Here is a 27580-nt window from a genome sequence, read left to right on the forward strand (position 1 = left end):
GGAAAATGCATTTTGGTTTTGAATAGCTTTTAGCAAATATTAATAAAGAATAATATCTGAGCTGTCAGTCAATTTGTCAGAGATTTATAGTAAATTTTATATTTACATTTTTCTTCCTTACATGTAAAGTAGGAGAAATAATTTATATCATTTAACTTTTAATGTGGTTAGACACATAAAATGTCATAGAATAAGGGAATATTTTCCTATTTTTAAAAGTTATTATAATAATTAATAATGATACAAGTAGTTTAATTTAAAATGAAGTTTTTTTGTTTGTTTGTTTTTGCTTGTTGAGACGGAGTCTCGCTCTGCCGCCCAGGCTGGAGTGCAGTGGCCAGATCTCAGCTCACTGCAAGCTCCGCCTCCCGGGTTTACGCCCTTCTCCTGCCTCAGCCTCCCGAGTAGCTGGGACTACAGGCGCCCACCACCTCGCCCGGCTAGTTTTTTTTTTTTTTAGTAGAGACGGGGTTTCACCGTGTTAGCCAGGATGGTCTCGATCTCCTGACCTCGTGATCCGCCCGTCTCGGCCTCCCAAAGTGCTGGGATTACAGGCATGAGCCACCGTGCCCGGCCGAAGTATTTTTAAAGTGTAACTCAAAAGTATGTTTTTTGTGTGTTCATTCTGTTAATCACAAACTGTTACGTACAACTAGGACCCTGTCAAACAATCTTGTGTCCTTCAAACATATGTGATTTACCTTGCCTTTGTTCCCTTTTGCAGAATAATTCCTATGTATTTTTCAAGGTGAACCTACTATTTGATTAAACAAGTCTTTTTTGATATTCTTTTCTTTTTTATTCTTTCTACTTCACTATAATTTAGTATTTATAATATTAGAATATAAATGCTTTTTCATTTGTGTTTTCCTCACACAGCACAGAGCAAAAGAAAGAAGTGTTTCCAAATGCAATGTGTGTATATATACATATATACACACACATATATATGTCTGTGTGTGTATGTATATATATGTAACTCTATGCCCATGTCATTTTACCATATAAGTTTTAATTAAAAATTGTACATTGGTAAACTTATGCTATACATCTAATAAAATTGCACTTTAGATTATAACTTCAAGCACTATCCACAAATATAGACACAATATCTACTCATCTGTAAACCAAGTTTGAATATATTTTTCTCTCTCCTTTCATGTCTCACTGTCTTCATATGTATCATTATATACGCTGATACATAAATACTAATTTAAATTTTAAATATATATTTGCTGCTATTGATAAAAAGGCACAACCTGATTTCCCAGGAACATAATTCCCTCTCTTGGAGATTTGTAAAACCATTGAAAATGCTGATTTAGTCTGTTATTTAAAACATGTTTGTGAAGTCATTAGATGTACTTATGTAGACTGAAATGGCTCAACTAAGACTAATATTAATACATACAGGTATATCTAAATTTATACATTTAGAGGATTCAGTTATGGAACATCATTGTATTTATCCCAATAATTCAACAGATACTGATCTAATATCTGTTATGTACCAGATATTTGAGTTAGTACTTCTTATAAACTTGTGAGCATGGTGAGTATAGTACCTGATCACATGAAACTTCAAATCTAAAGAGAGATTTTAGGAAAATGAACACTTAAATCAAATTAATTTAGTGTTATTAATTTAAAGAAACTGGTATCAATAATTTAAAAATAGAGTGATGGAAGAAGGTCTCAGTGAAGTGACAATATTTATATCTACTTGAGGTTTGAAAAGGAGCTAGGTAGACAAAAATAGAAATAATTGTTATGTTGTTTTTTTCTAGGTAAAGGTAATGATATGCGCAGAGACCCTCAATGTGTTAATAACATTCAATGATGTAAAAACTGAAAAAAGGATAATTCAAAAGGAGCGTATTAAATAATAGTAAGAGTTATACCAGTCAGACTTGAGAAACTAGTGAAGGGGAAGTCTATGAGGGTCTTGTGAATCAGAGCAAAATACTGGAATTTGGTTCTAATTTCAATGGAAAAACAATCAAATAGAAACAAATATGATCTGATTTATATTTTGAAAGCTTTATTTGGTTCTGTATGAAGGACAGATTATATTGAGTCAAGAATGGAAATAGGGATATCAGTTAGGTAACAGTTCTCTATTCCATGTAAGGGATTTATATTTGCGTCACAGATGATTTTGCAATTGCTGTATGGTGATATGAGATGAAATACCAAAGAAAGAACAGATGAGACTCTTTTTCAGAAATTACAAAATTACAATTTACCAATCAACTGAATTATGCAATATTTTCTGTATGAAACTATTTTTAATTAAAATATACAATTCTCTACAGACTATCTACATTGTGACTATATAACTTCAAATTTGAATATAAAACCAAAGAACACATCTGCTGCACAAGAATGCACATCTGAAAATACATCTGGACAATTAATTTAAATTTGTAAGTTTGACTTAAAAAATCTATACTTTTAAAATTTAATCATTCTGAAACTAGAAAATAACAAAATCTTATAGTTCATAAGGTAAGTTCAATATAAATAATTTGCAACACTTTCATTAATCTGAATTTATTTTGTTCTTACTTGGCACACACAGTTCTGCATTTGGCTTGTGCCTGTTTTGCCAATAAACAATTATAGATAGCTGCTGGTTTCTATATTAGATAGTGGCTGTTGAGTTGAGAAATATTCAAAATAAATAAATTTAAAGTCATGTCATTATAAGGACATTTACGCTGACATTTCTCCATACTTCAAAATTTTTTCAGTTTGAAGTGGAGTCACATTAGCCTATTTCACAATGCTTTTTAATTGCCATGTGGATTGGAATACTTAGTTTAGGTTGACTAACAATTTTTTTTTTATACAATGATGAACCAAAGGAGATAAAATATAATTAGAAGTTTACTAGCACAGTTGGTTGCACTTTTAAAGGAGAGATATGCCATTTTCTTGTCTTACTATCATCTAAACTTTATTTAAAATGTGTAACTTAAAACTTGATGGGAAGCAGAACCCATTACAGAAACTGAAAAGATGGGAAATTTATTTAATAGGCTACTCTGGTTTTTAGAACAGGAACATGGGGACAAAGTATGACTAATCAGATGCAAATAAACAAACTCAGAAATTTTAAATCTAGTATTAATGATAAAATATCAAAAGTAGGAATAATAATGTCAAGCACTGTATATCATGAGCAGTGAGAGTGGCACTTACTGATTCCAGACTTTAAGAAGCCAAGTAAAGGTTTCAGATTGCAGAAGGTGCAATTGTGACATTAATAGCAACCCTGTTAAATACTTATCAGTCTCGTATTCATTTTTCAAGTGGGGGGATAGAGGTATTGAGTGTTTATGCATTTGCAAAGCCAGTAGGTGGTGAGTATGAATCATTAGGGCTTAGAGTTACTACTCCTTTAATCGCTACACTACACTGCCCTTCTCACCCACATATAATAAGTCCTTTTCAAAGCTATTACAATTATTTTCAAATATGCTAAAACATTATTTACCAATGCATTTTTCAATGTGTTGGTGTAATACATGTCTTCAGGGTCATAAAAGGGGTTATAGATGCAAAATGGATGATTTACAAATTATAAATCCGCTCCAAATTCTCCATTTCTTTATTATCTATACTTGCATATATTTTTCCTTCTTTTGTTTCCTAGTCAGTCATCAGAATAAACTATTAATTGTTTGCTTGGTATATTGGGAACCAATCTCAATAGTGGCCAATAATAAATATATATGCCATAAATTATTTAATATATTGATGCTCTTGAAATACACTTCAGTTGAAAATGGCTCATTTACTTTAATGGGGATTGCAGAATTCTGTGAGGTTCTCAGGGCAGGTGGTGACACTCAGTGACCAGGGCAAATGGGTGCAATAAACAGCAGGGCCAATGTGGTAATCAGAAATCTCTCATATTCAGGAGTCCTCAATAGCAGCTAGACTACATGATTGGCAACCTGCCAAGAATTCACTTATTAGATATTTTTAAAATAAAATAAAATTAGGCTTAGGAAGCGGAGGCTTGATTTGAAGTAATAGAATCATTACTGTCAAATTAATTCTCAACCCTTTATTTTACAGGCTCAGAAAGACCTACAATAAGATAAATGCATTCTCAGAATCTTCTTTCTTGCCTTCTCCAAAGAGAGAGAAATAACTATGCAATTTGGAGAATGAAACACTTAGATCTTTTGAGTATATGTTGACAGAGGTCCTAAGTTTCATTAATCTGATAATTACAACATACTCTCCTTTCCTTAGTCACAGTAGTAGCTTAAGCACTAAGTGATAAATGAGGATTTAGTGCAGTTTTCCTCAATGTAAGCCTAGTTTTATCCTAAAACTAATCTACTATTGTTACTCAATTTTCTAGATTTGTAGTTAAGGAATAAATATGTTTTACAATTAGAGGAATACCCGAAGAATTAGAAGTCAGAAGTCACAAATACAAATGAGTGAAAGTAAAATAAAGAAGGTAAGTAGATTGTATCAGTACAAATTTTGGTTGGGATATTATACCCAATTTTTAAAAATGGTACTATTGGAGGAAACTGGAAAAAATGTAAAAGTAGCATCTATATTATTTTTTAAAAACACATGTGAATCTATAATTATCTCAATAAAATTTTCAATTAAGAATAACAAAAAGAGTCCTTTGTATCCTTCACCCAGCTTCCCCTAATATTAACATCTGATGTAAGCATAGTACAATTAAAGCTAATATAGTTACAGTTATTTTGTTGTTGTTGTTGTTCTAGGATACAATTCAGATTCCACATTCAATTATTTCTCCTTAGATTCATCCAATCTGTGGCATTTCTTTAGTCTTTCCTTGTTTTTCATGACATTGACATTTTCTGAAGGGCATTGATCAGTAACTTTGTAAAATGTCCCACAATTCATTCTTGTCGCTTTCTCTCTTTTTTTTTTTTTTGAGACAGAGTCTCCCTCTGTCGCCCAGGCTGGAGTGCAGTGGCGCGATCTCGGCTCACTGCAAGCTCCCTTCCCGGGTTCACGCCATTCTCCTGCCTCAGCCTCCCGAGTAGCTGGGACTACAGGCGCCCGCCACCGCGCCCGGCTAATTTTTTGTATTTTTAGTAGAGAGGGGGTTTCACCGTGGTCTCAATCTCCTGACCTTGTGATCCGTCCGACTTGGCCTCCCAAAGTGCTGGGATTACAGGCGTGAGCCACCGCGCCCGGCGTCTTGTCGCTTTCTCATAATTACATTGACGTTATTCATTCTAGGGAAGAATACTACAGAGGTGATATGCCCGTCTCAACACTTCATTATTAGGGGTATATGATGGTGATATTATACAAGAGGTTGGAAAGAAAAGGAGCCGACCTAAGTAGTTTTGTAAAACGGTGTTTGCTTGAATACTCATATCCTCTTTTGATTATCAGTTATTCCTGGGGGACAAAACAGATGGGTGATAAAAATGAGTTGATTATCACTTTCCAAAATCATTGCTTTAATTGACTTTAATCGTCACTGTTATTTTATGTATGTTCTCTTAAAAATTAATAAAAATATAAAAGTTTTATGGCAATTATCTTAAGATGAATAACAAAGAAAAACCCTTTGTGCAGTTTCTGATTTCATAATAAACAAAATTATTTTCCAGAAATCATTAGAATTGGAAACAGTTCTATTTTATCTGGCAAAATAAGCAGTACTCTACCTACAACATGTTACTTTACAATTAAATTTTGGGTTCTGAACAAACATTAAGTTTTTAAGGAACTTGACCATCTTATAGTCAAGGAAAGACCTTGAAAAATCTCACTATTTCAAAGATCATCCCCAGGTTACACAAATATTCTGATCACAATGGCACTTGAAAAGGAGAGGATAGCAGGTGTCTTAAAGGCTGTGGTAATTCATTTACATTCCAGAGGACAGGAGATCATTCTCATGAAACCTGGCATTTGCCAAGCCAATGAAGTAACTAGGAATCTAATCATCTTAGAAAGTTTGAGACATCTACTCCACAGTAAATAGCAGGGTTCTGCATGTTTTTAATTTAAATTGTTTTTACTTATTTAGTTTTGAGACAAGGTCTCACTCTTTCTCCCAGAATGAAGTAAAGTAGTGCTAACATGGCTCGCTGCAGCCTCTACTTTCTGGACTCAAGTGATCCGCCTGCCTCAACCTCCCAAAGAGCTGGAACCACAGGCATGCACCATTCAGCCCAGCTAATTTTGTTTATTTTATTTTTTGTAGAGACAGAGTCCTGCCATGCTGCCCAGGCTGGTCTGAAACTCCTGGGCTGAAGAGATTCTCCCACCTCAGCCTCCCAAAATGCTGGGATTACAGAAGTGAGCTATTCCACCTGGCCACATTACTTTTCAGAACAATAAAACAAGCAGTCATTGCTTCCTAGGTTTTAGAGAAATTTGGAAACAACATTTCTATGTGGCACTCCTCTTGACCCATTCTGAGTTACAGAAGGATAACTTTGAAGTAGCCCAGAAAACTTATTGGTGGATATAAACTTCAGTGTATACAGATTTACTATCTCATAAACCCACAAGTCTAGTGTTACCTAAGTATTAAGTATTTACGGTAGAGACAGATTTGGTTTAACTGTATAGCCAGGCCCAATGCAAGAGGCACAGAGGTACCCCCCCAAAGAAATGGAAGAAAGGTTGTGCTCTCTTAATAAGTAACTATATTCCTTTTCAAGAAATATTTCTTTTCCTATTTCTGGATGATGATGTAAACTAAAATGCTTAATCATTGGATATGAGATGTTTGTCCAACCTGAGTTACACACAGTGTCTTAGGTTTTATTGCATTCTCTTTAGCAATAAATTTAGATATTCCCAGCAGTACTTTATGATGAAGAAAAGGAAGTATATATAAGATTATTTCAAGTAGCTCTCAACTAGCACAAGCAATTTGCATGAGAAATTGATTAACACAGCTTGTTTTCAACTGCCCCACTATGTCTTACCTCAAAACTCATATATGGCACCATTAATAAGCTCTGTGATCAGTGTTCTGATAAGAAAAATATCCAAGCCTGATTTACAGATAACACTCTACAATATCTTTGCGCTGGCCAGAAGTGTACAACAGTATTGAAATCCCACTTTTGCATAATCCTAAGTGAAAGTGAAGAAAGTAATACTTAATATTAGGAGTTAGAACACCAACTGGTACAATTAAATTTTTAGCATTATCTCAAAGGAGAGAGCACCTAGGGTGAGATATCTATGAATAATGCTTTGATAGGATAATCAGACACTGAAAAAAATAAAATACAAGCAAGGGTTAATAAGAAGTTGACGAAGACATATGTTAATGGACCTCCTAATTTGTGACCAGATAAGAATATTTGTGTCTCACAATAGCAAAGTCTTGGAACCAACCCAAATGTCCATCAATGATAGACTGGATAAAGAAAATGTGGCACATATACACCGTGGAACACTGTGCAGCCATGAAAAAGGATGCATTCATGTCCTTTAAAGGGACATGGATGAAGCAGGAAACCATAATTCTCAGCAAACTAGCACAAGAACAGAAAACCAAACACCACATGTTCTCACTCATAGGTGCGAGTCAAACAATAAGAACACATAGACTTGGGGAGGGGAACATCACACACTGGGGCCTGTTGCAGGGTGGGGAGCTAGGGGAGGGATAACATTAGGAGAAATACCTAATGTAGATGACAGTTTGATGGGTGCAGCAAACCACCATGGCATGTATATACTTAGGTAACAAACCTGCATGTTCTGCACATGTATCCCAGAACTTAAAGTATAATAAAAATTTAAAAAGGATGTTTGTGTCTCATGTATATAGTCATCAAAAACTAAGTGTTAAATCAGAGAAAACTTGTAATAAGAAAATATGAAAAGATTATTTGGTAAAATAGATCAGCATTTTTCTTCAGGTAAATATAAAGAAGAAATACTAGTTCCAGGGGTGCAGACTATGCAGAGTCTCAACCACTAGGCCCTCCTCTCACTGACTTGCCATGTTACTACCAGTGCTTGTTCTCCAGTACTATAATCCTGAAGGCCAGTCATCCACATGGTAGAAGAGGATTTTATCAAAATCTTTCCACTGTGTAGAGGGCAGAAGCATATTTACACAATGATGGCCATTGTTCTGGATTTTACTGCCTTCCATAAACCTGCAGAATTTCTGTTCTAAAATTGGTGAGTGTCATACACACTGCTCTGGCCATCCATCACCACTGCTTCAGACAAATAACTGAATTGTTAACAATGAAAGAAATAAAGATAATTAATGGGTCTTATGTATTTCATAAGTATCCTACAGCTAGGCTTCATTAAACCATTTTAATTTTTCTTAGGATAAAATCCAAAAGGCTTAATGTGGTCTAGAAGGGCCCGTACTATCTGATTTCTCCCTTTCTTAAAGCCTAATCTTCAACTATTCTTTCCTCAATTCTCAGTAATCCAGCCACAAAGACTATGTTTTTAGTTTTTCAAATATCTCATCTAGTTTCGGGGTCCTTGTAGGAAATGTTCCTCCACCTGTATCTCTCTCTTCTTCTCTTCTATTTCTCACATAACTCACCTTTAATCACTGTTTAAATGTCAGATTGAATAATACTACCACAAAGAAACCTTCCCTTCTTTCACAGACTACATCAGGGTTATTTTCCAATGCTGTCACAGCTTTCTGTACTTTTTCATTTTTCTTATCACCATGTAATTAGTTGTATAGTAAGTGTTCCCTGTGTCTCTTTTTGGAATGAGGCCCATGAGGCATGAATCATTTTTAGCTCATCCATTTTTGGTAATGGCATTTACATTATCTAGGACTGTGTTTATTCGTTATTTGTACTCCAAAATACTTGTTAAATAAATGAATAAATGAATGAGTGAATTAGTTCCTTGTAAGTTAATTATTCAAGGAAAATTGGAGTTTTATAATTAATGAGCCAAAAGGACATTCTTGTAGTCACGTCTCATCCCCACATTTCCTTCATAACAGCAGGATGGTGTCTTTCAAGATGAGAACCTCCATTCCAACATTCTCTTCCCAATCCACCAGCCCCATTACTAGGCCCCATATCATTTTATCTGCCACTAATCAATATATTAGCAATAGCCTCACTGACGAGGAGTACCTAAATCATTAAAAAATTGTGTATTCAGTAATGGAACCACATTTTCAAGTTGCTTGGAATTTTCTTAATTTATGAAAGCATTTTTTACTGTAGGCACATATAACATTTGTAATAAGCAAATCATCTGATAAAGGAACAAACATGTTTCTAGCTATTGAAAAAAAAAACCAGTTGCACATTCAAAGCAGATGCTCAAGTTATGATGATACACTTGTCAAAACCTAGTACAATTATGTTATAAATAAGAGGTTGATATCATATTTTAATTTTAATGGAGATTGGATATTTGAATTCTGTAGACACATGTCTGAGTTTAATAACCATCAAATGCATGTTCAGATTGAATGACTGAATCAATTATTTTTCCAAAAGCAGTTATTAAGACAGTTTTAAATACATAAGAAGAGTAACAGAATAACTCATGAATATTCTATGTTTCAAAAATTAATCACAAGTCAACTTCTAGTTTATATCTTGTGGAATTATTATTATATGATTTGGAGATGCTGATGAGTTACAAAGTAATGAAATGCTAATAACTTGTGAATGAAAGGACATTGGTAAGCCATGTAGTTCTTATCACAGTGATCTCATCTGCTACATATTTTGCATCTAGACTACCATTTTTCTGAAAGAGATCATTTTCCAAGCTATATTTTTAATGCCATGTGAGACAAATCATAAAAACACTAAAGCAGTGTAAACAAAACTTTATATTTTATACTTTTAGAGTAATAAAGTAATAGTTAAATGTTGCTTATTTTTTCTGTAATATAAAATAGTTATTTGATTCAATGGTAGTTCCAAATTGTTTTGTGTTTTTCAAACACATTTAAGAGGGTATAAAAAGGTTAACTAAAACATGTTTTTCTTGCCAGCCCCCCCCCCCACTTGCACCACATCCCCTCAAAATTCAGATACTAATTAATTTTGGTGTAGTCATTGGTTGTATACAGAGAAGGGATGGAAGTAATGGAAAAGAGTAGGGAAAACAAATCATTATAATGCAGCATAGTCCACAGTTAAGAAATACAAAACAAACAGGGGGCGGAGCAAGATGGCCGAATAGGAACAGCTCCAGTCTCCAACTCCCAGCGCAAGCAACACAGAAGACCCGTGATTTCTGCATTTTCAACTGAGGTACTGGGGTCATCTCAGTGGGGAGTGCCGAACATTGCCAAACTCAATCAAAACCGCTAAACTACATGGAAACTGAACAACCTGCTCCTGAATGACTACTGGGTACATAACGAAATGAAGGCAGAAATAAAGATGTTCTTTGAAACCAATGAGAACAAAGATACAACATACCAGAATCTCTGGGACACATTTAAAGCAGTGTGTAGAGGGAAATTTATAGCACTAAATGCCCACAAGAGAAAGCAGGAAAGATCTAAAATGGACACTCTAACATCACAATTAAAAGAACTAGAGAAGCAAGAGCAAACACATTCAAAAGCTAGCAGAAGGCAAGAAATAACTAAGATCAGAGCAGAACTGAAGGAGATAGAGACACAAAAAAACCCTCCAAAAAATCAATGAATCCAGGAGTTGGTTTTTTGAAAAAATCAACAAAATTGACAGACCGCTAGCAAGACTAATAAAGAAGAAAAGAGAGAAGAATCAAATAGACGCAATAAAAAATGATAAAGGGGATATCACCACCGACCCCACAGAAATACAAACTACCATCAGAGAATACTATAAATACCTCTACGCAAATCAACTAGAAAATCTAGAAGAAATGGATAATTTCCTGGACACTTACACTCTTCCAAGACTAAACCAAGAAGAAGTTGAATCCCTAAATAGACCAATAGCAGGCTCTGAAATTGAGGCAATAATTAATAGCCTACCAACCAAAAAAGGTCCAGGACCAGATGAATTCACAGCTGAATTCTACCAGAGGAACAAGGAGGAGCTGGTACCATTCCTTCTGAAACTATTCCAATCAATAGAAAAAGAGGGAATCCTCCCTAACTCTTTTTATGAGGCCAACATCATCCTGATACCAAAGCCTGGCAGAGACACAACAAAAAAAGAGAATTTTAGACCAATATCCTTGATGAACATGGATGCAAAAATCCTCAATAAAATACTGGCAAACCGGATTCAGCAGCACATCAAAAAGCTTATCCACCATGATCAAGTGGGCTTCATCCCTGGGATGCAAGGCTGGTTCAACATTCGCAAATCAATAAACGTAATCCAGCATATAAACAGAACCAAAGACAAGAACCACATGATTATCTCAATAGATGTAGAAAAGGCTTTTGACAAAATTCAACAGCCCTTCATGCTAAAAACTCTAAATAAATTCGGTATTGATGGAACGTACCTCAAAATAATAAGTGCTATTTATGACAAACCCACAGCCAATATCATACTGGATGGGCAAAAACTGGAAAAATTCCCTTTGAAAACTGGCACAAGACAGGGATGCCCTCTCTCACCACTCCTATTCAACATAGTGTTGGAAATTCTTGCTAGGGCAATCAGGCAGAGAGAAAGAAATCAAGGGTATCCAGTTAGGAAAAGAAGAAGTCAATTGTCCCTGTTTGCAGATGACATGATTGTATATTTAGAAAACCCCATTGTCTCAGCCCAAAATCTCCTAAACTGATAAGCAACTTGAGCAAAGTCTCAGGATACAAAACTAATGTGCAAAAATCACAAGCATTCTTATACACCAGTAACAGACAAACAGAGAGCCAAATCAGGAATGAACTTCCATTCACAATTGCTTCAAAGAGAATAAAATACCTAGGAATCCAACTTACAAGGGATGTAAAGGACCTCTTCAAGGAGAACTACAAACCACTGCTCAGTGAAATAAAAGAGGACACTAACAAATGGAAGAACATACCATGCTCATGGATAGGAAGAATCAATCTCATGAAAATGGCCATACTGCCCAAGGTTATTTATAGATTCAATGCCATCCTCATCAAGCTACCAATGACTTTCTTCACAGAATTGGAAAACACGGCTTTAAAGTTCATATGGAACCAAAAAAGAGCCCGCATTTCCAAGACAATCCTAAGTCATAAGAACAAAGCTGGAGGCATCACGCTACCTGACTTCAAACTATACTACAAGGCTACAGTAACCAAAACAGCATGGTACTGGTACCACAACAGAGATATAGACCAATGGAACAGAACAGAGTCCTCAGAATAATACCACACATCTACAGCCATTTGATCTTTGACAAACCTGAGAGAAACAAGAAATGGGGAAAGGATTCCCTATTTAATAAATGGTGCTGGGAAAATTGGCTAGCCATAAGTAGAAAGCTGAAACTGGATCCTTTCCTTACTCCTTATATGAAAATTAATTCAAGATGAATTAGAGACTTAAATGTTAGACCTAATACCATAAAAACCCTAGAAGAAAATCTAGGTAGTACCATTCAGGACATAGGCATGGGCAAGGACTTCATGTCTAAAATACCAAAAGCAACGCAACACAAAGCCAAAATTGACAAATGGGATCTGATTAAACTAAGAGCTTCTGCACAGCAAAAGAAACTACCATCAGAGTGAACAGGCAACCTACAGAATGGGAGAAAATTTTTGCAATCTACTCATCTGACAAAGGGCTGATATCCAGAACCTACAAAGAACTCAAACAAATTTACAAGAAAAAACAAACAACCCCATCAAAAAGTGGGCAAAGGATATGAACAGATATTTCTCAAAAGAACATTCATACAGCCAACAGACACATGAAAAAATGCTCATCATCACTCGCCATCAGAGAGATGCAAATCAAAACCACAATGAGATACCATCTCACACCAGTTAGAATGGCAATCATTAAAAAGTCAGGAAACAACAGGTGCTGGAGAGGATGTGGAGAAATAGGAACACTTTACACTGTTGGTGGGATTGTAAACTAGTTCAACCATTGTGGAAAACAGTATGGCGGTTCCTCAAGGATCTAGAACTAGATGTACCATATGACCCAGCCATCCCACTACTGGGTATATACCCAAAGGATTATAAATCATGCTGCTATGAAGACACATGCACACGTATGTTTATTGCGGCACTATTCACAATAGCAAAGACTTGGAATCAACCCAAATGTCCATCAGTGACAGACTGGATTAAGAAAATGTGGCACATATACACCACGGAATATTATGCAGCCATCAAAAAGGATGAGTTTGCGTCCTTTGTAGGGACATGGATGCAGCTGGAAACCATCATTCTTAGCAAACTATCACAAGAACAGAAAACCAAACATCACATGTTCTCACTCATAGGTGGGAACTGAACAATGAGATCACTTGGACTCGGGAAAGGGAACATCACACATTGGGGCCTATCATGGGGAGGGAGGAGGGGGGAGGGATTGTACTGGGAGTTATACCTGATATAAATGACGAATTGATGGGTGCTGATGAGTTGATGGGTGCAGCACACCAACATGGCACAAATATACATATGTAACAAACCTGCACGTTATGCACATGTACCCTAGAACTTAAAGTATAATAAAAAAAAAAAAGAAAAGAAATACAAAACAAATGTTTGGAATTTGAGAGCAGGTTATACTTCAGGAGATAGGCAAACTAAAGTTTGCTATTTTCTTTGCAGAATTAGATAAACCAACAAAGAGAGTCCTCAAGCAAAACAAAATAAATATACCCTATATATGATTAATTATAAGAAATTGACTCACACAAGTATGTAGGCTAAGAAGGCCTACATTCTGCTGCCTGTAAGCTAGAGATCTAGATAATTCAGTGGTAAAAATTCTAGTCCAAGTTCAACAGCCTTATTACCAGACTTAACGTAAGTCCCAGTTCAAAGGCAAGAGAAGGCTGACGATTCAGCACAGTCAAGAAGAAGGGGAGAATGGAGCTTTCTTCTGTGTTTTTTTCTATTCTGTCCCTCAACAAGTTAGATGATGTCTACCCACATTGGAGAAGGCAATGTACTTTACTCAGTTCATCAAGTGTTAATTTATTATGATAACAACAAATTACTGAAATAGAAAGACCTTGAATATTAGTCAGTTTTACTTTTTACCCCCTGACAAGCAAATGTCCTATCAACAAATCAAGAGTAGTTGCCACTTCTAACTCACTAGGTCCAATCAGCAACGTGTCATCAATATAATGGATTAGTGTGATATCTTGTGGAAGAGAAAGGTATTCAAGATAACTATAAACTAAATCATGGCATAGGAATGGAGAGCTGATATACCCCAGAGGCAGCATAGTAACAGCGGCTTTGCCATATGAAAGTAAACTACTTCTGGTAGTCTTTACTAATAGTTATTGATGGGGAAAAACAAACAAAAGCCAAACAACAAAGGAAAAGCTATTTATTAAGTCAATAGCTGTCCATCAGATACAAGGAGATGTATTAATTTGCACAAGCTATAAAGCCCTGTCTAGTACAGCAGCCGCAACTGGAATCACTACCACTGTCATTCTTTAACATCCATCTGTCTTCTGCACAGGTCAAGTAGGCGAGTTGAATTGTGATGTGGTGAGAATCATGACCTTGCATGCTTTAAACAAAGAGGGAATTCAACCTTCCTCTGCCTTTTTGTTCTACTTGAGTCTCATAAGGTTGGATAACAACTACGCATATGGGGGAGGGCAAACTCCTTCACTCAGCCACCAATTCAAAAGTTAATCTCTTCCAAAAACACCATCACAGACACAGATATAAAGTTTAAGCAGGTATCTGGGTGAAATTAAGATGATACATAAAATTAACCATCCCAGCCATGGAACTATAGAAAGTGTTTGTGTTAGGGAGAAACAGATGTATTTTTCTATTTGAAATTCAAGACATTTAATGAATGAGTTATGATTTTATAGAAGTTCTTCTTTAGAGAAGTTAATGGCGACAACTGCTAAAAGTACATTTTAGCTAAGCAAAAATAAGATAGAAAATCTATGACCTAATATGATATAGTAGTATAATCTCGTTACAACCTTGGATATTGGTTACTTTTATTAATTCATAAACATACTTATCCATATGTTTATTATTTCATTCAATTAGCAAAAACTCAATATTTTTAAGTACTAGTAATGTGTCAAACAAGGGTACAAGAAGAAATAAAAAAATGAGAAAATCATTATCTTCAAGAAACTGTAAATTTGCTTTGTTAGTTAGGAAACCAAGCAGTTATACAGTGGAGAACATTCAAATAACAATGAACTTGATGTCAAGGGAATGGAACGAGACTGCAAAACAAATTTGGAGAATAGCAAATTTTTCTGCACAGCTGCAGTAAAATGTATATAGGTGAGAAATGGCAAGAACTGAGGCCCATAAAATGGTTAGACTAAATCGGTCAAGAATGTCCAGATATAAAATGCTAAGAGATGTATATTGTATTTAATAGTCCATGAGAGGAGATTGGAGGATTTTAGGAAGGTGATATTACAGATAATGTAAATAACGATTTGATCACAGACAAGACTGCAGGTGAGTCCAGTTAGAGACATGGTGTAGTAGTCCAGGAGAGAAATACTCAGGGGTATTTCAGTAATTTGCTATTAGGAAAAAAATATGCTAAGTATTTAGAAAATTAGTAGGACTTCTTGTCTTAGTTAGAGGACATAAATATTGACATAGGGGAGTGAGAACAGGAAATATTTCAGAATAAATCCAAGATGCAGGTGATTAGCTAAATAGATCTATTTTGATGAAAATATGAATTAAAATAAAATATAGTGTTTTGAACTGTTTCCTTGGTTATGTTTGCTATTTTGGAGGCAGGAGTAGAATAATGGGGATATACAGATGATAACTTTGGAAAGAGATATAAATTTAAATAAATTTTATGAAGATAAACTTATTTGCAAAAAGTATAGTGATTTGATAGGATGTTTAGTTTTCTATCAATTTCATTACTTTGAAGTAATCTTTTTCCTAATTATTTTTTCCTATCTTTGTTTTTATAGTTTTGGACACAGGGGAGGACAAAAGACTTCATGTTTCAGGTAGAATATATTTCCTAAAAATTTGAGGGAGAACCATCATAAAAATACAGTATACCTGACACTCACAAGGCCACCATAGATCTATGCAGTTTAAACAATATTCCAAAAACTCAATTTTTACTCTCTGTTGCCATCATTTGAAAAATCTTGCCAGGAATGCACAATTATTTTTTTTAATCAATTTTCCTTTAAATAGAATTAAAATATAGGAAATGAAGAGACTATATAATTCCAAGTAGCTTTTTTTGAAAAAGATTGATGCAGCAAAATTTCTGTTAATACTAATTTAGGTATAATTTAGAAAGCATTCTTGTGTTGCGCTATCCATCATAGGCATGGATGGAATATTGAAAAATAAGCAATTAAAAACACATTTATTATTTTGTGTGAATTATTGTTCCATTATCCTGGAGAGCTGCTAAAATGAAAGGGTTTTGTTTTTTATTTAAATGCAGTTTAATACGAGTAAAAGACTGTTTTATAACCAAAATCTCAGAAAGTATGTTCATTAGCAATAAGATCAATTCATTGAAAATAACAAAGCAAGAACTTTGTTCACTTGTGTGTCAACTGGGAAACACATTTGCTCATCACCTTCCATTTTGCCATATATTCTACTACATATTTTTGAAAACCCTATCTCATTTATTTATTACAGGAACACTTTAAGATAGAAATTATTGTCTAAATTTTAAAATGAGAGTAAGGAAAGAGACTACCTCTTCCACTGTCTTCTGTTTCAAAAAGAAAGTAAAAAGTTAAAAAGAAGCAGAAGTGAGATCAATAGCCAGATGGCTTGGTGCTGAGAACCAGGCCTGGTAGTTAACGATCGACTCCTGACCTAACCGCTTGTGTTATCTATAGATTCCAGACATTGTATGAGGAAGCATTATGAAACCCTCTGTCTGTTCTGCTAGACCCCATCACTGATGCGTATAGCCCTCAGTCACGTAGACCCCACTTGCGCAATGTATCACGACCCCTTCATGTGGACCCCTTAGGGTCATAAGCCCTTAAAAAGGACAAGAATCTTTGCTTTAGGGAGCCCGGATCTTGCGATGTGAGTCTACCAATGCTCCCAGCTGATTAAAGCCTCTTCCTTCATAAAACCAGTGTCCTAGAGGTTTTGTCTGCCACCGGTCCTGCTACATTTCTTGGCTCCCTAGCTGGGAAGCAAGGTGATTAACAGAGGGTCGAGGCAGTCCCTTAGGCAGCTGAGGCCTGTCCTGTGGAGATCGCAGGGGACTCCAGCCACCTTAAGCGACGTGAATCCTGACAGCGCTCTTGGGTAGGCAATTGACTTGCCAGAGCAGTGAGTGGCAGATCCCCGGGGAGGATTAATGCAGTGACTGAACACTGGGAAGGAATTAGCACTTAGAGTCCAGACATTTGGAATATGGTAAGACCAGTCTTAGAACTTGCCCATTTCATCTGAGTGGAAGCATGGCCTGATCACTCATGGTGTGCCTTTATGGACACTTTGGTTTTGATTTTGATTTTAACTGGATTTGAACTGTTTTGTTTTTGATTTTGGTTCTGACTTTTGGATTTGAACTGTTTCGACTTTGACTTCGGTTCTGACTTGACTTAAATTGCTTGATGAATGAATAACTCCTTATCTGTCTTTTGGTTTTAGTTTTAATTTTGATCTGGTGTGAATTGCTCGGTGAGTGAGTGACTTTTTGCCCCTTTTCCCTTCCCTCTTTGTGGTAAGAGTGTTGTTTTGTCCCCCAAGAGAGGAAAATGGCTAAAATACAGAGCAAATCTACCTCATTAGGAACTATGTTAATGAGTTTCAAGAAAGGAATCAATGGGGACTATGGAATTGCTATGACACCTGGAAAGCTTTTGTATGAGATAGATTGTCCAGCATTACAGGTGGGACAGCCATCAGAAGGAAGCCTAGACAGGTCCCTAGTTTCAAAGGTATGGCACAAAGTAACTGGTAAATAAGGACAGCCAGATCAGTTTCCACACATAGATACTTGGTTGCAGCTAGTTTTAGACCCCCCCACAGTGGCTAAGAGGACAGGTAGCAGCAGTACTAGTAGCAAAGAGACAGAGAGTCAAGGAAAAATCTTGCTCCACCCTCCAAGGGAAGTCAACTCCTAAGGTTCTGTCTGACTCCACATCAGAGCATGCATGGCAGAAAATGGCACCCTTGGTGCCCCTGCCTCTCTTACCAAGAAGAGAGGTTCCCCACATTGGAGCTCACAGCACCTGAGCCTCTACAAGGTACACACACCCCAAGGCCACCTAGAATAGACAGAAGAGGATGTGAAGTCTCGGGAGAAACCCCTCCTTTGCCAGCTCGCTTGCAACCTGAAAATGGGATACAAATGCCCCTAAGAGAGCAATGGTATACTGGGTAAACGAGGAGGGACCTATGGTAGAAAGGCATGCCTTTGTGTACCAACCTTTTACCTCTGCAGATCTCTTCAATTGGAAAAGTAACACCCCATCCTATACCAAAAAGCCACAAGCTCTGATTGACTTGCTCCAAACTGTTATCCAAACTCATAACCCTGCTTGGGCTGATTGCCACCAGTTGCTCATGTATCTCTTTAACATGGATGAGAGAAGGAGAGTGCCCCAGGCAGCAACTAAGTAGCTGAAAGAGCATGTTCCAGCTGATTACCAGAACTCCCAAGAGTATGTGAGAATCCGGCTACCAGGAACTGACCTTCAATGTGATCCAAACGAGACAGAGGGCTAAATCGGTATAGGGAAGCACTCTTAGAAGGGTTGAGAGGAGCCCAAAAGGCCACAAATGTAAACAAGGTGTCTGAGATTATCCAAGGAAAGGAAAAAAGTCCAGCACAATTTTATGAGAGACTATGTGAGGCCTATCGCATGTACACTCCTTTTGACAGTCCTGAGAATCAGTGTATGATTAACATGGACCCAGTTAGCCAAAGTACAGAGAATATTAGGAGAAAGCTGCAGAAACGGACTGTGTTTGTGGGTATGAATACGTTGCAATTACGGGAAATAGCTAACCAAGTGTTTGTAAATAGAGATGCAATGAACCGCAGAGAGAACCTCAAAGAAGGCGAACGCCAAGCCTGGCGAAATGCTGACCTACTAACTGCAGCTATTAGAGGGGTCCCCCTGAAAGGACAAGGGAAGGGGGGCTCTGGGAAGAATACCCAGTCTGGCCGTCCGCACTTGCAGTGTAACTAGTGTGCTTATTGTAAAAAAAATAGGACATTGGAAAGATAAATGCCCTCAGCTGAAGGAAAAGAAAGTGGCTCGGAGCAAAAGTCCCCAGATACCGATGAAGGAGCCTTGTTCAATCTGGCTGAGGTGTTGCTGGACTGAAGGGGACCGGGTTCAAGTGTCCCCAAGGAGCCTATGGTCAGAATGACAATTCGGGGCAACGACATTAAGTTTCTGGTTGATATTGGTGCTGAACATACAGTAGTGACCACCCTAGTCACTCCCTTATCTAAAAAGACTATTGATGTAATCAGAGCAGTTTCGACAAAGCAGACTTTCTGTTTGCCCCCGACCTGCTGAGTGCAGGGACATGAAGTGATTCACTAGTTCCTGTACATACCTGACTGCCTCTTGCCTTTTTTGGAAGGGGCCTGCTTAGCAAGCTGAGAGCTATTATCTCCTTTACAAAGCAAGGCTTTTTACAACTGAAGTTGCCTGTAACAGAAGTTATCATGGCCCTGACGGTTCCCTGAGAGGAGGAGTGGCGACTCTTCCTAACTGAACCAGGCAAAGAAACAGGGCAGCTCTGGCCCAGAAGTGGCCAAAAGTCTGGGCAGAAGACAACCCCCCGGATTGGCAGTCAATCAAGCTCCCGTACTCATAGAAGTTAAGCCATGGGCCCAGTCAGTCAGGCACAAACAGTATCCAGTCCCCAGAGAAGTCCTGGAAGGTTTCCAGGTTCATCTTAAGTAACTGAGGACTTTTGGAATTATAGTGTTTTGTCAGTCTCCATGGAACACCCCCCTCCTACCTGTTCCCAAGCCAGGGACCAAGGACTACAGGCCAGTGCAGGACTTGCACTTGGTCAATCAAGCCACAGTGACTTTACATCCAACAGTACCTAACCCATACAGATTGTTGGGGTTATTGCCCTTTGAGGACTGCTGTTTCACCTGCCTAGACCTGAAGGATGACCTATATGTGTCAGAGAGAGAAAAGACGGCAGTTGGTTTTAACCCAGACTGTAGGGCCCTGCCGAGACCAGTGGCATATCTCTTCAAACAACTAGATGGGGTTTCTGAAGGGTGGCCCCCGTGTTTGAGAGCCTTGGCAGCAACTTTCCTGCTAGCGTAAGAAGCAGATAAACTAACCCTTGGGCGAAACTTGAACATAAAGATCCGCCATGCTGTGGTGACTTTAATGAATACCAGAGGACATCATTGGCTAGCAAATGCTAGGCTAGCTAAGTACCAAAGCTTGCTCTGTGAAAATTCCTGCATAACCATTGAAGTTTTCAACACTTTGTTCCCAGTATCGGAGAACCCAGTTGAACATAACTGTGTAGAGGTGTTGGACTCAGTTTGTTCCAGCAGACTCAACCTGCAAGACCAACCTTGGATGTTTGTACACTGGGAGCTATATGTGGACAGAAGCTGCTTCATTAACTGACAAGGAGAGAGGTGCACTGGATATGCAATGGTAACCTTGGACACTTACTGAAGACCAACTGCTGCCTCACAGAACTTTAGCCCAAAAGGCCGAACTCATTGCTTTAACTGGGCCTTACAGCTAAGTGAAGATAGGACTGTAAACATTTATACTGACCCTTGGTATGCCTTTTTAACCCCCCCAAGTGCATGGGGCATTATACAAAGAAAAAGGCCTGTTGAACTCAGGGGGAAAGGACATTAAGTACCGGCAAGAAATTTTAGTTATTAGAAGCAGTATGGAAGCCTCGGAGGGTGGCAATCATGCATTGTAAAGGACATCAGCAAGCCACCACTTCTGTTGCCTTAGGAAATTCTCAAGCAGACTCAGAAGCTTACAAAGCAGCCTCCAGCCCCTACCGAGCATCAGTTACAGTCCTCTTGCTCCCTCAGGCATCCGATCTAGTGTCTACTTACTCTAAAGAGGAAAGAGACATTTTTCCAGGCAGAAGGGAGGCAAACGATAAGGGAAGGATAGATCCAGTTACCAGATGGAAGAGTAGCCATGCCACAGCTACTGGGAGCTCCAATTGTGCTGGCTGTGCATGAGACCACCCACCTAGGCCAAGAGTCACTTGAAAAGATGTTAGGCCGGTAATTCTACATTTCACATCGGTCGGCCCTTGCTAAAACGGTAACACAACAAGGTGTCACCTGCTCGCAACACAATGCTAGGCAGGGTCCAACAATCCCACCTGGCATACAAACTTATGGAGCAGCCCCCTTTGAAGAACTCCAAGTAGATTTCACTGAGATGCCTAAGTGTGGAGGTAACAAGTATCTGCTAGTTCTAGTGTGTACCTACTCTGGGTGGGTAGAGGTCTATCCAACATGAACTGAAAAAGCTCGTGAAGTAACCCCATGCTTCTCCAAGATCTCATCCCTAGGTTTTGTACTGCCCTTACAGATCGGCTCAGACAACAGGCCAGCATTTGTGGCTGACTTGGTACAGAAGACAGCAAAGGTATTGGGGATCACATGGAAACTGCATGCCGCCTACTGAACTCAGAGATCCAGAAAGGTGGGGCAAATGAATCTGACTATCAAAAATAGTTTAAGGAAAGTGTGTCAAGAAGCATGTTTAAACAGGGTACAGACTCTCCCCATGGTACTGTTTAAGATCAGGTGCACCCCTTCTAAAAGAATGGGATATTCCTCTTATGGGATATTGTATCATAGATCCCCTCCCATATTACGGTGGCTTCCAGGCACTCCTCAAGAGCTAGGAGAAATTGAGTTACAGCAACAGTTGCAGGCTTTAGGAAAAGTCACACAAACAATTTTGACCTGGGTAATGAAAAATGCCCCATTAGCTTATTTGCCCCAGCTCACCCTTTCTCCCCAGGTGATCGAGTGTGGATCAAAGACTGGAATGTAGCCCCATTGCGGCCACAGTGGAAAGGGCCCCAGACCGTCATCCTGACCACCCCCACTACCATGAAGGTAAAAGGAATTCTGGCCTGGATTCACCACAGCCATCTGAAACCTGCAGTACCTGAGGCCTGGGAGGTAAAACAGGCCTGGACAATCAGTACCTGGACAATCTCTGCAAAGTGATCCTGAAGAAGATGACAAGCCCTGCTCCAGTCACACCCTGAAGCTGACTGGTCCACACACGACCGAAGCATGAGGAAATTCATCCTGGGACTTATTCTCCTTAGAATTTGGACTTGTACAATAAAAACTTCAGCTGATTTTCCCCACCTGGAGGACTGTACCCAGGGTATTCATCAAGTTACTGAGGTAAGGGAACAAGTTAAAACAATCTTTCTGTTTTATGGTTATTATGAATGTTTAGGAACTTTGAAAGGGACTTGCTTATATAATGTCACTCAAGTATAAAGTATGTGACCCAGGGAATGACCAACCTGATGCCATAGGAGGTCATCTGAGCCTCCTATGACCACAGTTTTTGAAGTAAGATTAAGAACTGAGGACTGGTGGGGACTCATGAAAGATACAAGTAAAGTAATAACCAGAACAGAAGAAAAAGGGGTTCCCAAACAAGCCACCTAAAGATTTGATGCCTGTGCAGTCACTAATAGTAACAAGCTAGGGATGGGATGTGGTTCTCTCAGTTGGGAAAAAAGCTATATGGCAGAAAATAAGTACATTTGTCATGAATTAGGACTATGTGATATTGAATGTAGTTATTGGTCCTATGTCCTTTGGGCCACCTGGAAAAAGGACAAAAAGACCCTGTTCACCTACAAAAAGAAGAAAAGTAATTAATCTTGCACCTCCGGTAACTGTAACCCATTAGAACTAATAATTACTAACTTCCTGGGCCCTCGATGAAAGACAGGGAAAAATGTAAACCTAGGAATTTATGGAACTGTGCCAGACCCCCTAGTCAACCTTTTAGTCCAAGGGGAGATCCACAAGTGCTCTCCCAAATTACTGTTCCATACCTTTTATGATGAACTGAATGTGCCAGTACCAGAACTCCCAAGAAAGTCAATAAATTTGTTCCTGCAGTTAGCAGAAAATGTAGCCCATTCCCTCAATGTTACTTCCTGTTATGTATGTGGCAGAACCACTGTGGGAGACCAATGGCCTTGGGAGGCCTGATAATTAGTGCCCATGGATCCAGTTCCTGATATAATTTTAGTCCAGAAGACCAACACTGGTAACTTTTGGGTCTTAAAAACCTCAATTATTGGACAATACTGTATAGCTAGAGAAGGAAAAGACTTCACCATCCCCATAGGAAGGCTCAGTTGTCTAGGGCAAAAGCTGTATAACAGCACAACAAGAACAGTCACCTGGTGAGGGTTAAACCATACTGAGAAGAACCCATTTAGTAAGTTTACTAAGTTGCAAACTGTTTGGGCCCATCCAGAGTCTCACCAGGACTGCATGGCTCCAGCTGGACTATACTGGATTTGTGGACACAGAGCCCATGCCAAGCTACCTGAGCAATGGGCAGGCAGTTGGGTCATTGGCACCATTAAACCATCCTTTTTCCTGCAGCCTGTAAAAGCAGGTGAGCTCTTAAGCTTCCCTGTCTATGTTTCCTGAGAAAAGAGGGGCATAACCATAGGCAATTCGAAAGATGACTTGTGGCCCCTTGAAAGAATCATACAGTACTATGGGCCTGCCACATGGGCACAAGGCTTTTTGTGGGGATACCAAACCTCCATTTACATGCTTAACCAGATTATATGGTCACAAGCTGTCTTAGAAATAATCACTAATGAAACTGGCAGAGCTTTGACTATTCTAGACCGGTAAGAAGCCCAGATGAGAAATGCTATTTATCAAAGTAGATTGGCCCTAAGATACTTGCTAGCAGCTGAAGGAGGGGTCTGTGGAAAATCCAACCTGACCAATTGCTGTCTTCATATGGATGACCAAGGGCACAGAGACATAACAAAGTTAGCACATGTGCCTGTGTAGGTTTGGCATAGATTTGGTCCTGGGTCTGTATTTGGAAAATGGTTCCCAGCATTAGGAGGACTTAAAACTCTTATAATAGAGGTAATAATAGTAATAGGAACCTGCTTGTTGCTCCACTGCTTGCTGCCCTTGCTCCTTCAAATAATGAAAAGCTTTGTCACTACTTTGGTTCACCAAAATACTTCAGCACAAGTGTATTACATGAATCACTATTGGTCTGTCTTGCAGAAAGACCCAGATAGTGAGGATGAAAGTGAGAATTCCCACTAAAAGTGAGATTCTCAAAGGGAGGAATAAGGAAGGAGGCCATCTCTCCCATTGTCTCCTGTTTTAAAAATGGAAGCAAAAAGTTAAAAAGATGCAGAAGTGAGATCAATAGCCATGTGGCTTGGCACCAAGAACCAGGCCTGGTAGTTAAAGATCAACTCCTGACCTAACCGCTTGTGTTATCTATAAATTCCAGACATTGCATGAGGAAGCATTGTGAAACTTTCTGTTCTGTTCTGTTCTGCTAGTCCCCATCACTGATGCATGTAACCCTCCTCAGTCACATAGCCCTTGTTTGCACAATGTATCATGACCCTTTCGTGTAGACCCCTTAGAGTTGTAAGCCCTAAAGGGACAGGAGTCTTTACCTCAGGGAGCTTGGATCTTGAGACACAAGTCTACTGATGCTCCCAGCTGATTAAACCCTCTTCCTTCCTAAAGCTGGTGTCTGAGCGGTTTTGTCTGAGACTGGTCCTGCTACAAGAGAACTAATTTTTCATGAATGTTATTTGTTCTACCATCCCTCAGATAATAGGTAATAGCTACAATTTGAACCTGAATAATTCTGAATCACATGCCATGTCTGATATAAATAGAAAATGCAAGAATGGCTTAAAAATATAATTTGCTTAGCAAACAATATGTAAGAGTTTTGCCTATAAACCTACAAATCGGGGCCGGGCGCGGTGGCTCAAGCCTGTAATCCCAGCACTTTGGGAGGCCGAGACAGGCGGATCACGAGGTCAGGAGATCGAGACCATCCTGGCTAATACGGTGAAACCCCGTCTCTACTAAAAATACAAAAACTAGCCGGGCGAGGTGGCGGGCGCCTGTAGTCCCAGCTACTTGGGAGGCTGAGGCAGGAGAATGGCGGAAACCCAGGAGGCGGAGCTTGCAGTGAGCTGAGATCTGGCCACTGCACTCCAGTCGGGCGACAGAGCGAGACTCCGCCTCAAAAAAAAAAAAAAAAAAAAAAAAAAAAAAAAAACCTACAAATCTATCTTTTTGTCTTCTAATCTACTTTTAAGGCTTTGTCCTTTACTTCAGACCCTGATTTGGTTACTTACATTTACTTCAGAATTTTCCTCAATTATTTATCTTCTATGTTTGTAAACTTTCACTTCCATTTCATTGGATTCTTTGTTATCAGCTGAAAAGTCTGTTCATATTTGAAATATGCTAAATACTATACACAAGCACAAAAAGTAAAATGCATTACTTAATTTTGAACTCTACTAGCTACTCCCCAATTTCTGTCCCTTCTCATCTTTACAGTGAACTATCATATCCGTCTTTATTTTTTCATGTCCTATGTACCATTTGGGAAACTTGCTTCTACTTGCAACGTTCAAATAAAATAATGATCTCCTCCTTGATGTAAAACATTAATTGAATTGTTCAGTCCCATTCTAATTTTACCAACATTTTAAAACCATTTATTTATTAATTTAAATACTTTTTCTTTTGTCCTCTCTACAACTTATCTTCTTCCTTTATTTTTTCTCCTGTACCTAATTGTTGTGCGTTAAATGATTCTTTTTCAGTGCCACATTGGAGCAGAGCGTGCCTATAAATTTTAGCCTAATTTTAAGCTTTCATAACTTCAGAAGTATAAATACATGCTATAACCTGAAAAAATATATATTTGAAGGCTGAATTATTTATATTTTTCCATTTAATTTTGTAAATTTAAAAAAATAACATTTTAGTTTTTTAAGTTACACTCAATGTAGATATTCATTGAAACCAAAAAATACTAATTTATGATTTGTAATTGACAAAATTGTTTCATTGTCTCTAATTAAAGATGGAAAATGCTGACCAAATATCTTTACCATGAGCTCCATTCTCACATATTCTTTCACTACTCGCAATCTTTTGGCATCATCAAGGCATATACAAATTAACACACCATGAATCTTACCTATTGATTCCCTCCTTTAACTGGTTTGCCTCAAATAGATTTTGTATATTTCAAGTGACAGTGATGCAGGAGAGGCGAACCTCAAAATTTGGGCTTAGTATTGGAGGGTTCCTGGCTTCTCCCAGGGAAGAATACAAGGACAAACCAGTGGTGTTAGCAATCTTATTTATTTATTTATTTATTTATTTATTTATTTAAGAGACAGAGTTTCACTCGTTGCCCAGGCTGGAGTGCAGTGGCACAATCTCGACTCACTGCAACCTCTACCTCCTGGGTTCAAGCATTTCTTCTGCCTCTGCCTCCTAAGTAGTTGGGATTACAGGTGCTCACCACCAAGCCTGGCTAATTTTTGTATTTTTAGTAGAGACAGGGTTTCTCCATGTTGGCCAGGCTGGTCTCGAACTCCTGACAACAAGTGATCCACCTACCTTAGCCTCCCAGAATGCTGGGATTACAGGTGTGAGCCACCACATCCAGCCGTATTAACAATCTTTTATTGATTTTATTGAGTGGTTCTGCTTCTTGCCATGTAGTGCTTACTCATAGGTTAGTATGTTCAGAATCAGCAACATGTGGGCTGTTGAAAATTTTATTTATACCCACTTAAACTTTCAATTACATGCAAATTAAGGGGTGTGTTCATGCCAATTGAAAGGCAGATTATTTAGAACTTTCTGAGAAAGGGACGGTGGCTCTCTGGCAATTGCCATGGCATTTGTAAACTGTCATGGCATTGGTAGAAGTGTCTTATGCTAATGAGTAATGAATTCAACTAGAAATCACTTTCATTGCCATCTGCTGGTGTCCTCTAGTATCTTCAATTTATCCTGTCTGAACTAGATCCTGTTTTGGTCAGCAGAGTTGTGACCAGAAAACAAGTCCTGCCAGTCTCCTACCTCAATAGATACTAATGATTCAAACCAGAAACCTTCTCCTTCAACTCCAACATCCAACAAGCCACATGTTCGGACTATCCTTTGCTTTATGCTGTTATGTACATGTCCTCCTTTCTGTCCATAACACTGGTGCTTTTATTCAGATACTCATAACAGATTGCCAATATTATTCAGCAGGCTCCAGACTGGTCCTGTCTTGTCTTGCACTTCCAAAGACTCTGTTATAAAATGCAGACAGAATAATATTGAGCATGTACACACACACTTTATAGACTTTCAACTTCAGACAAGGCCTAATATGTCAGAGCAGACCAACGTTTCCTTAAAAAAAACTACTAGATGAGGATAGATTT

The sequence above is a fragment of the Trachypithecus francoisi genome, unplaced genomic scaffold, assembly GCF_009764315.1.
Source record: "Trachypithecus francoisi isolate TF-2019V2 unplaced genomic scaffold, Tfra_2.0 Lachesis_group5, whole genome shotgun sequence".
NCBI lineage: Eukaryota > Metazoa > Chordata > Mammalia > Primates > Cercopithecidae > Trachypithecus > Trachypithecus francoisi.